Raw genomic sequence first — 12,599 nt, forward strand, 5'->3', positions numbered from 1 at the left:
AATCCCCAGGCCCTGATAATCAACATCCTAGGGTACTAAAGGAAGTGGCCCTAGAAATAATAGATGCATTGCTGGTCATCTTCCAAAATTCTATAGATTCTGGAACAGTTCCCATGGATTAGGGTGTAGCTAATGTAACCTCACTATTTAAAAAAGGTGGTAGAGAAAAAACAAGGAATTATAGACCGGTAAGCCTGACATCAGAATTTGGGAAATGCTGGAGTCCATTATAAAAGATGTAATAGCAGAGCACTTGGAAAACAGTGACAGGATCGGACAAAGTCAACATGGATTTACAAAAGTTAATCATTCTTGAATATTCATACATAGAAAAGTCCAAAGATGTGCGGGTTAGGTTGATTTGGCTATGATAAATTGACCCTTAGTGTTAGGGGATTAAATACGTGGGGTTACGGGGATAGGGTGGGCTATGTGTCGGTGCAGGCTCGATGGGCCGAAATGGCCTCTATCTGCACTGTGGGGATTCTGTGACTCTGTGAAACATACATAGAAGATAGGAGCAGGAGAAGGCCATTCGGCCCTTCGAGCCAACTCCGCCATTCAATGAGATCATGGCTGATCATCCAAATTCAGTACCCTGTCCCTGCCTTCTCCCCATATCCCTTGATCCCTTTAGCCTTAAGAAATATATCCAACTTCTCCTTGAATATATTTAATGAATTGGCATCCACCGCCCCATGTGGCAGAGAATTCCACAGGTTCACCACTCTCTGGGTGAAGAAATTCCTCCTTATTTCAGTCCTAAATGGCTTACTCCTTATCCTTAGAATATGACACCTGATTCTGGACTCCCCGGCCATCATAAACATCCTTCCTGCATCTAGTCTGTCCAGGCCTGACAGAATTTTATAGGTTTCGATGAGATCCCCTCTCAATCTTCTAAACTCCAGTGAGTATAAGCCCAATCGACACAATCTCTCCTCATATGCCATTCCTGCCATCCCAGGTATCTGCCTGGTGAATCTTCGCTGTACTCCTTCCATGGCAAAAACGTCCTTCCTCAGGTACGGCGACCAAAACTGCGCACAATACTCATGGTGCGGTCGCACCAAGGCCCTGTACAGCTGTAGCAAGACATCCTTGTTCCTGTACACGAACCCTCTTGCTACGAAGGCCAACATACCATTTGCCTTCTTAACCGCCTGCTGCACCTGCATGCTTACCTTCAGCGACTGGTGCACAAGAATACCCAGGTCATTTTGCACTTCCCCTTCTCCCAATCTATTGCCATTCAAATAATTATCTGCCTTCCTGTTTTTGCCACCAAAGTGGATAACCTCACATTTATCCACATTATAGTGCATTTGCCATGTTTCTGCCCAATCACCCAATCTGTCCAAATCGTACTGGAGCTTCTCGATATCCTCCTCACAGCTTACCCTCCCACCCAGCTTTGTGTCGTCTGCAAATTTGGTGATATTACTTCCAATTCCCTCGTCCAGATCATTAATATATATTGTGAACAGCTGGGGTCCTAGGACCGATCCTTGTGGTGCCCCACTAGTCACTGCCTGCCACTCAGAAAACGACCCATTTATTCCAACTCTCTGCCTTCTGTCCGCCAACCAGTTCTATACCCAAGTCGATACCTTGCCCCCAATCCCATGTGCCTTAATTTTGCACGCTAATCTCTTATGTGGAACCTTATCGAAGGCCTTCTGAAAGTCCAAATACACCCCATCCACTGATTCTGCCTTCTCTATTTTACCAGTTACATCCTCAAAAAATTCCAGTAGATTAGTCAAGCATGATTTACCTTTTGTAAATCCATGTTGACTTTGTCCGATCCTGTCACTGCTTACCAAGTGCTCTGCTATTACATCTTTTATAATAGATTCTAGCATTTTCCCCACTACCGATGTCAGGCTTACCGGTCTATAATTCCCCGCTTTTTCTCTACCAACTTTTTTGAATAGTGGGGTAACATTAGCTACCCTCCAATCCATGGGTACTGTTCCAGAGTCTATCGAGTTCTGGAAGATGACCAGCAATGCATCTACTATTTCTAGGGCCACTTCCTTAAGTACCCTGGGATGTAGATTATCAGGCCCTGGGGATTTATCAGCCTTCAGTCCTATCAATTTTCCTAACACCATTTCCCTACAAATACTGATTTCTTTCAGTTCCACACTTTCATCAGGCCCTATGATCCCCGGCATCTCTGGGAGGTTATTTGTGTCCTCCTTTGTGAAGACAGAACCAAAGTATGAATTTATTTGGTTTGCCATTTCTTTGTTTCCCATTGTAAATACCCCTGATTCTGACTGCAAGGGACCTATGCTTGACTTCACCAATCTTTTTCTCTTCACATATCTATAAAAGCTTTTACAGTCAGTTTTTATGTTCCCTGAAAGCTTACTCTCATATTCTATTTTCCCTTTCTTAATTAATCCCTTTGTCCTCCTTTGTTGAATCCTAAACTGCTCCCAATCCTCAGTATTACTGCTTTTTCTGGCCAATTATATGTCGTTTCCTTGGATCTTATGCTGGCATATTTTGAGGATGTAACTGGTAGAAAAGATAAGGGAGAACCAGTGCATTGGTGTATTTGGACTTTCAGAAGGATTTCGATAAGCTCCCGCATAAGAGAATAGCGTGCAAAATTTAAGCACAGGGGATTGGGGGTAAGGTACTGACATGGATAGAAAACTGGTTGGTAGACAGGAAGCAAAGTGTTGGAAGAGATGGGTCATTTTCTGAGAGGAATGCAGTGACTAGCTGGGTACCGCAGGGATCGGTGATACATAGATACATAGAGATAGGAACAGGAGTAGGCCATTCGGCCCTTCGAGCCTGCTCCGCCATTCAATGAGATCATGGCTGATCTTCGTCTGAGATCATAGCTGATCTTACCAGTTCAGTACCCCGTCCCCGCCTTTTCTCCGTAACCCTTAATCCCCTTAGCCTTCAGAAATATATCCAATTCTCTCTTGAAAATATTTATTGAATTAGCCTTCACAGCCCTCTGTGGCAGGGAATTCCACAGGCTCACCACTCTTTGAGTGAAGAAATTCTTCCTCATCTCTGTTTTAAATGATTTGCCCGCTATTTTTAGACTGTGGCCCCTGGTTCTGTGCTCCCCGGCCATTGGAAACATTCTCTCTGAATTCAGCCTGTCCAGGCCTGCCATAATTTTATATGTTTCGATGAGATCCCCTCTCAATCTTCTAAACTCCAGTGAGTACAAGCCCAAACTATTTAATCTCTCTTCGTAGGTCATTCCCGCCATTCCAGGTATCAGCCTGGTGAATCGCCGTTGCACTCTTTCCATGGCAAGAACATCCTTCCGCAGATGGGGCGACCAAAACTGTACACAATACTCCAGATGCGGTCTCACCAGCACCTTGTACAGCTGTAGTAAGGTATCCCTATTCCTATACTCGAACCCCCTTGATATGAAGGCCAACATACCATTTGCCTTCTTAATCGCCTGTTGCACCTGCATGCTCTCCTTCAGTGACTGGTGCACAAGAACACCCAGGTCCCTCTGCACTTCCCCATCTCCCAATCTATTGCCATTTAGATAATAATCTACCCTCCTGTTTTTACCCCCAAAGTGGATAACCTCGCATTTATCCACATTATAGTGCATCTGCCACGTATCCGCCCATTCCCCCAACCTGTCCAAATCACACTGTAGCCTCCTGACATCCTCATCAGAGCCCACCCCTCCTCCTAGTTTAGTGTCGTCAGCGAATTTGGAAATATTGCATCCAATTCCCTGATCCAGATCATTTATATATATTGTGAACAGCTGGGGTCCCAGGACAGATCCTTGCGGCACCCCGCTGGTCACTGCCTGCCACTCCGAAAACGAGCCGTTTATTCCAACTCTCTGTTTTCTATCCGCCAGCCAGTTCTCTATCCACGTTAATACTTTGCCCCCAATCCCATGAGCCTTAATTTTGCATGATAATCTTTTGTGTGGAACCTTATCGAAGGCTTTCTGGAAGTCAAGGTACACCACATCCACTGGCTCTCCCCCATCTATTCTACCAGTTACCTCCTCAAAAAATTCCAGCAGATTAGTCAAACACGATTTACCCTTTGTAAATCCATGTTGACTCTGTCCGATCCTTTCCCCATTTGTCAAGTGCTCCGCTATTTTATCCTTAATAATGGACTCTAGCATTTTGCCCACAACCGATGTAAGGCTTACTGGTCTATAATTCCCTGCTTTCTCTCTACCCCCCTTTTTAAATATTGGGGTAACATTAGCTACCCTCCAATCCACGGGTACTGTTCCCGAGTCAATGGAGTTCCGGAAGATGATCCTTAGAGCATCTGCTATCTCCAGGGCCACCTCCTTAAGTACCCTAGGATGTAGTTTATCAGGCCCTGGGGATAGAACACAATTTATTCACAAGATATATATTAATGAACTAGATCAGGGAACTAGATGTAATATCTCCAAGCTTGCAGACGACACAAAGCTGGGTGGACGTGTGTGCTGTGAGGAGGATGCAGAGAAACTCCAGTACGATTTCGATATGTTGGGCGATTGGGCAGATACATGGCAGATGCAGTATAATATGGATAAATGCGAGGTTATCCACTTTGGTGGCAAAAACATGAAGGCAGATTATTATCTGAACGGCAATAGATTGGGAAAAGGGGAGGTGCAACGAGACTTGGGTGTCCTTGTGCACCAGTCGCTGAAGGTAAGCATGCAGGTGCAGCACGTAGTTAGGAAGGCAAATGGTATGCTGGCATTCATAGCGAGAGGATTCGAGTACAGGAGCAAGGAGGTCTTGCAAATTTGTACAGTGCCTTGGTGAGACCAAACCTTGAGTATTGTGTGCAGTTTTGGTCGACTTATCTGAGGAAGGATGTGCTTGCCATGGAGGGAGTGCAGCGAAGATTCACCAGACTGATACTTGGGATGGAAGGAATCATGTGTGAAGAGAGATTGGGTCGATTAGGCTTATATTCGCTGGAGTTTAGATGAATGAGAGGGGATCTCATTGAAACTAATAAAATTCTAACAGGACTAGACAGACTAGATGCAGGAAGGCTCTTCCCGATGGCGGGGTATTCCAGAACCAGGGGTCAAAGTCTAAGGATCAGGGATAAGCCATTTAGGACTGAGGTGAGGAGGGATTTCTTCACCCAGAGAATGAGGAACCTGTGGATTTCTCTACCAGAGAAGACAGTTGAGGCCAATTCATTAAATGCATTCAAGAAGGAGTTGTATATATTTCTTAAGGCTAAGTGGTTCAAAGGATATGGGGAGAAAGCAGAGACAAGGTACTGAATTTCAATGATCAGACATGATCGCATTGAATGGCGGAGCAGGCTCGAGTGGCCGAATGGATAATCCTGCTCCTATCTTCCTTCTTTCTATGTGTCTATGAATGTAACTCTGTTGAACTGCACCTGTCCACACTGAATGTAACTGTGCTGAAATGGCATTGTCCACACTAAATGTAACTGTGCAGAACTGGACATGTCCACACTGAATATAACAATACTTAACTCGAGCTGTCCTCACTCAATGTAAATGTGCTGAACTGGACCTGTCCACACTGAATGTAAATGTTCTGAACTGGACCTGTCCAAACTCAACGTAACTGTGCTGGACTGGACCTGTTCAACCTGAACATAATCTTGCTGACCGGGTGCTGTCCACACTGAATTTAACTGTGCTGAACTGCACCTGTCCACACTAAATGTAAATGTGCTGAACTGGACTTGTCTACACTGAATGTAACTGTGCTTTGCTGGTTCTCTCCACACTGAATGTAACTGTGCTGAACTGGACCTGTCCACACTGAATGCAACTGTGCTGAGCTGGACCTGTGCTCACTGGAAGTAACTGTGCTTTACTGGACCTGTCCACACTGAATGTAACTGTACTGAACTGGACCTGTCCAAACAGAATTTGTTCGTGCTGAACTGGACCTGTGCACCCTGCATGTAACTGTACTGAACTGGACCTGTCCACACTGAATGTAACTCTGCGCAACTAATTTGTCCACACTGAATGTAACTGTACTCAACTTGAACTGTGCACACTGAATGTAATTGTAATGAACTGGACCTGTCCACACAGAATGTGTCCGTGCTGAACTGGACCTGTGCAGACTGAATGTAACTGTGCTGAACTGGTCCTGTCCACACTGAATGTAGCTGTGCGCTAGTGAAGCTGTCCACACTGAATACACAGACAGTTGGTTAACGTGGGTGTTCACTCTCAGTGGAATTTGGAGGCAGCTGCACGTGACCCGTGGTTACCCGGATGGAGCTGGATAATGATCAGGAGCGAGAACTTGGCCGCGTTTTCCGGTTGCAGGACCCGAGTTTGTCTGGTCAGCTATAGATTGTGCTGAGATCACTTAACTCAGCAATAAGGGGGCAAAACCCGACAAGGTCTACTGTAGAAGTTTCATTCTCTCCTTGGCAACCACTGCTTCAGCGTTTTAGTTTATTTTTGAATAAATTTAACAGGGTTCATCCTGTAATCTCTGGGTATTTCACTTCAGGGCCGGGTCAGAGTTATTTTAAAACTTTCCATTCCATCATAACATAAGCATGATCTGGGCAGCGGCTGCACCAATCTCTTTGTTTCAATTAGTGTAATTAATATATAATATCAAACCATCTGCTTATCTCCCTGGAGCCTGACATCAGCTATAAATGTAACAATCTGTTAGTGTTGTTCTGGGCGCGCTGACAGTTTATGAGAGAAATGCACGGGATACCAAAAGGTCTGGTGTATGCCGTTTACTATCCCATCATTGCAGCTATCGGGGTTCCAGGTAAAGTATTGGAGTTAATTATTAGTTATGGGTATCATTGGTTATCTGTATCACTGCTCCTATTTACCGGGAACACTTTTCCCCTTTAACTGTTTCATTTCCGCCGTGTCATGGTATATTTCATTACCTTTAATGGAACCATTTCTCCCATTTGATGGTATAATTCCTCCACCTTTACCCCGATCATTTCATCCCTTTCTCAGCATAATTTCTCCCCTTTAATGGAATCACGTCCTAACTTGAGTGCCTGGCTCTGCAATATCTGTTTTAAGGTGTATTCTACAGAGCCGCATCTTCAGCGGCACCGGTCAATTTGCTGCGAGCGATATTATCACACAATTATAACTGTGTGCATCTATTTCCTATTGTGTTATTGGGATTTCACTGTGGTGGTATTATCAAACTATTATAACTGTGTCTATATATTTCCTATTGTGTTATTGATATTTCACTGTGGGTGTTATTATCATACTATTATAATTGTGTACCTATATTTCCTATTGTTTTATTTGTATTTCACTGTGAGTGGTATTATCACATTATTACAACTGTGTGCATCTATTTCCTATTGTGTTATTGGTAATTCATTGAGTGGTATTATCACACTATTGTAACTGTGTGCATATATTTCCTATTGTTTTATTGGTATTTCACTGTGAGTGTTATTATCAAACTATTATTAATTTGTACATATATTTCCTATTGTGTTATTGGTATTTCACTGTCATTGGTATTATCATCACTATTATAACTGTGTACATACATATTGGCCCAGAAATTAGGATTGGGGGCTTGTCGCGTGTGCAAGCCACGGATGTGCACTTACCCGGCTCGCTGACAGCTGAAGCCTGGGACTGCTTGGAATTCCTGTCACTGGCCCAGTCCAGCTGTCGGCGCACTGTGCTTGCCTGGTCCAGCGGCGTAGTCGTGCGATGTGCCGGCTGGGATCAGGTGAGCACTGGGCAGCCAATCAGGGGAGGGGAAACTTCATTCATGAGTTTGATAGTAAGAACTGTCAAACTCATGAAAACTATGGGCGCCCAAAACACTACTTAAACTTTAAACAAAATTTTAAAAACATCCCACTAATTAAATGGTATAAATAACGTTAAAAACTATTTTAAACAATCAATAAAATTTTTGAAAAAAATAATTTTTGAAGAAATCTGGACTAAAAATAAACTTACCTTACCTCTGAACCCCTTGGAGGAAATGCCGGTTTCCTGCGCATGCGCTGTGCATGCTGAAGTCCGGCACTTCCAACGGGCCCCTGCGTCAGTACCCCGTCCGTACTCACGTGTTGGGACAGGAATTACTGGCCCAAATTGTGTTCCTGGTATTTCACTGTGAGTGGTATAATTACAATTTTATAACGTTGTGGATATATGCACTTGTACTTCTTGCAATTTAATATACTGTATTCGCTGGTCACGATGCGAACTCCTTTACACTGGGGAGACGGAATGCAGATCGGGTGACTGCTTCGCTGAACAGCTCCATTCAATCCGAAATCCTGACCCAGAGCTTCCAGTCGATTGTCAGTTTAATGCTCCAGTTCTCCCCAGCTCTGACCTCTCTGTCCTCGGACTCTTACACGGTGCTAATAATGCTAATTGGAACCCAAGGAACAACACCTCATCTTTTGAATAGGCATTTTCCAGACTCATCATCGAGTTCAACCCTTTCAGATCATAAAAACTGCTCCCATTTTTCAGACATCAGGTGTTGGTCATGATTCTGCTGTTGCCATTTACACCTCCTCTGGACCCATCATCTGTTTCTTCACTTGTCCCATTAACATCCGCTTTTTGTCTTGCACCATCATCCGTTTTGTCATTCAACCACTCCTGCCTTCTACCCATTCACCGACCTTCCCTTTAGTTTTTTCCACCCCTCCCCGCTTTCCCTGCCTCTGCACTTGCATCTCTACTTTTATCCAGTTCCGACAAAAGTCCATCGACCTGAAACATTAACTCTGTTTCTCTCTCCACAGATGCTGCCTAACCTGCTGAGTATTTCCAACATTTTCTGTTTTTATTTCAGATTTCCAGCAACCTCAGTATTTTGTTTTTGTACATATATTTCCGATTGTGTTATTGGTGCTGTACTGGGAGCCGTATTATCAACCACAACAACCTACATTTTTATGGTGCATTTAACGTAGTAAAGTGCTTCACATGAGCGTTATCAAACAACATTTCACACCGAGCCGCATAAGGAGATATTCGCATTGTAAAAGCTTGGGCAAATAGGTACGTTTTAAGGATCGTTTTAAAGGAGGAGATAGAGGGAAAGCTCTCAGAGTGATGTAGGGTTGGGGAGGAGCCTGAGACTTTGCTCTTGGCAAACAGGTTCGAGGTCCACACTGCCTGTGGGGTTGAGGGAATAGCCTGAAGGATGGATAAACAAGATGAGCATGGCACCATAGCACAGGGGGCCATTCAACTCGGGGGAGTAAAATGGAATGTAGTTGTAGTAGGCGACGGTAATTTCAAGGGGATATATAGTATTCAGTGCAGCCACGACTGAGAGTTCCGAAGTTTGTGTTGGGTTAATGACTTCTCCTCGAGGCTGGAGAATACCTTGCAGTGGGAGGGAGGGATCCATTTGTCGTGGTCCACGTAAGAAACGATAACATAGCAATTTCTAGAAATTAGTTTCTGCTGAAAGAGAGTTAGAGGAGCTGGGATCCAAATTACAAAGCAGAATCTCAACGGTACTAATCTCTGGATTGTTATCTGAACGACGTGCAAATTGTCATAGGGGCAAACAGATTAGAGGCTTAAATGCGTGGCTCAAAGAATGGTGTCGAAGGTAGGAGTTTCAGTTCATGGGGCACTGGCACCAGTACGGGGAGAGAAGGAGCTGTTCCGTTGGGATGGGCTCCCTTTACACCTGGCTGGGACCAGTGTCCTGGTGCACTGAATAACTAGGACAGTAGACAGGGCATAAGACTATTACAGAGGGTGGGGGTGGTGTGGGCTGATTCAGGAAAGAGTAAATTTAAAAGGAGCAGGAGAAATATCAACCCTCCAGAACAGAGTAGACTTTTGTGTAAAAATAAGCAGAGTGTGTCAGGAAGGGACAAAGAGAGTAACAAAGGTTATAGAGCATTAGTGACTAAAGTGACATCCGGGAACAATAGGAATAGCTTGAAGCTAAAGGCACTACATCTGAATGCGTGAAGCATTCGCAACAAAATATATGAATTAATAGTGCAGATAGAAATGAACAGGTTTGATCTAATAGCCATTACACAGCCGTAGTTGCAAAGTGGCCAAGGTTGGGAACTTAACTTTTAGAAGAGATAGGCAAAATGCAAAAGGAGGAGCTCTGATAATAAAGGACGGGTTAAAGACATTAGGGAGAAAGCACCCTAGCTCCAAAAACCAAGAAGTCGAATTAGGTTGGTATCTGTCTTCACAGAAGAAAACACAAAAAACTTCCTGGAAATAGTGGAGACCAAGGGTCTGGTGGTAATGAGGAACGGAAACAAATTAGTTTTGTAAACAAATAGTACTGGAGAAATTAATGGGACAGAATGCCAATAAATATCTTCCACCTGATGGGATACGTCCTACGGTTTTGAAAGAGGCGGCTATAGAGATAGTGGTTACATTGGTTGTCATTTTCCAAAATCCCATAGATTCTAGAACGGTTCCTGTGGATTGTAAGGTGGCAAATGTAACAGCACTATTTAAGAAAGGATGGAGATTGAAAACGGGGAACTACAGAGTAGTTGCCTGACATTAGAAGTAGGGAAAATGTTAGAATCTATTATTAAGGACGTGGTAACAGGGCACTTAGTAAATAATAATAGGATTGGGCAGAGTCAACACGGAATTAGGAAAGGAAAAGCGTTTTTGCCAAATTTGTTAGAGCTTTTTGAGGTTGTATCTAGCAGAATAGATAAGGGGAAGCCAGTGGATGTAATTTATTTGGATTTTCAGAAGGCATTCGATAAGATGCTACACAAGAGGTTATTAAACAAAATTAATGCTCTTGGGATTGGGGTAATATACTAGCATGGATTGAGGAATGGTTAACGGACAGAAAACAGAGAGTAGTAATAAATGGGTCATTTTCGGCTTGGCAGGCTGTATCTGGTGGGGTACCACAAGCATCAGTGCTTGGGCCTCAGTTATTCACAATCTACATCGATGATTTGGATGAAGGGAACAAATGTAATATATCCAAGTTTGCTGTTGATATAAAGCTGGGTGGGAATATAAATTGTGAGGAGGATGCAAGGAGGCATCAAGGGGATGTAGACAGGCTAAGCGATTGGGCAAGAACATGCCAAATGCAATATATTGTGGAGAAATGTGAAGTCATCTGTGGTGTATGTGCCTTTAAGGGCCCCTGTATACTGTAATGCCGGTAATGGCCACTCGGGCTATATAAGCCTGTATAGTGTCTTCTATCTGTTAGTTCACCTCCAGACTTTGTCCAGTAAACACCTGTAAACCAACTCCTGCATTCCGTGTATTCATTAACACATGGATACAACAGTGGCGATGAATTGGAAATGGACTTACCTGCAATTCGGCAGCACCTCAAGGAGATCGATTCCTCAGACGAAGGAAGAAGAAAAAAGAAAAAAAAACTGTCGTTTCACCAGCTAGCCAGGCTGGTGGCAGGTACTGCAATAATCCTTCCTGGGCGGCGGGCTGGGGCTCGATCGGCTGGCTCTACAGCTGGGCGAAGCCGTGAAGGCGCAGGCAAATAAATACGAAGGGTGGAGCACTCGGGAGACGGCCAGCTCTGCAAAGCAGGTCGGCGTTCGGACCACGCAGAGGGTGGGGAAAGTCCCAGAGAGTCCGGCGGGAACAAGTCTCCGACTATTAAAAATATTTGTATAAATAAAAACCGCGGAGAACAGCGTCGTCAGCAGCAACAGCAGCGGGAAAGCGCGGGAGGTGCCATTTGTTTTCAGCAAGGAAGAAAGGAATGTGCGGGAGGTGCCATTTTTTTTTTCAGGATGCTTAAGACTGGCAAATTTACTACTTTCGATAGTGATGTAGAGGATTGGGCCACATATGTGGAAAGAGTGGAAGTATATTGCACAGCGAATGAAATAAAGGATGATAAAAAGACATCGGTACTTCTAAATCTAATGGGCGCAAGGACATACAGGCTGTTACAAAACTTAATCACTCCAGCCAAACCGATGGACAAGAATTTTAAGGAGATTGTTGATACACTATACTGCCAATTCGGGGCAGGACTGGCAGATTCTCTACGAGACAAATTCGTCTGCGGTCTCCTAAGTGAAGGAACACTAAAAAGGCTACTTTCTGAGAAAGATTTGACACTGAACAAGGCTTTCAGTGTAGCTGTATCATACGAAGCAGCAGCAAGAGGAGCTGCAGAGATACAGCAAAAGTCACAGGACTTCGGCACCCATGAAATGACACGGGGTTTTGAGAGATGTTATCGCTGCGGCAGATCCACCCATGACCAGAGGGACTGCTGGTTCAAGGACAAAGCATGCAGGCAATGCGGAAAGATGGGACACATTACACGTGTATGCCGATCTGGAAACAAAAAACCACTGACAGAAAAAAAATCAATAAGGAAAAGTACAGAAAGGTACAAATGATGATGGACAGTAGCTCCGAAGACCAGAAGAGCAATAGCGACTCCAGAAACAAGAGACTAAGCTCTCTCAAATTACATAATGTAATTGCCAAAGAAGATTACCAGCCCTTTTGGGTTACCCTCACGATAGCGGGGTCCCCAGTTAAAATGGAGCGAGATACAAGATCAGCTCTGACCGTCATAAGTAGATGGGATTACGAGCGGCTATTTCCGCATATA

This window comes from Somniosus microcephalus, chromosome 4 (assembly GCF_052327205.1).
Source record: "Somniosus microcephalus isolate GS21.2 chromosome 4, FLI_Smic_1.0, whole genome shotgun sequence".
NCBI lineage: Eukaryota > Metazoa > Chordata > Chondrichthyes > Squaliformes > Somniosidae > Somniosus > Somniosus microcephalus.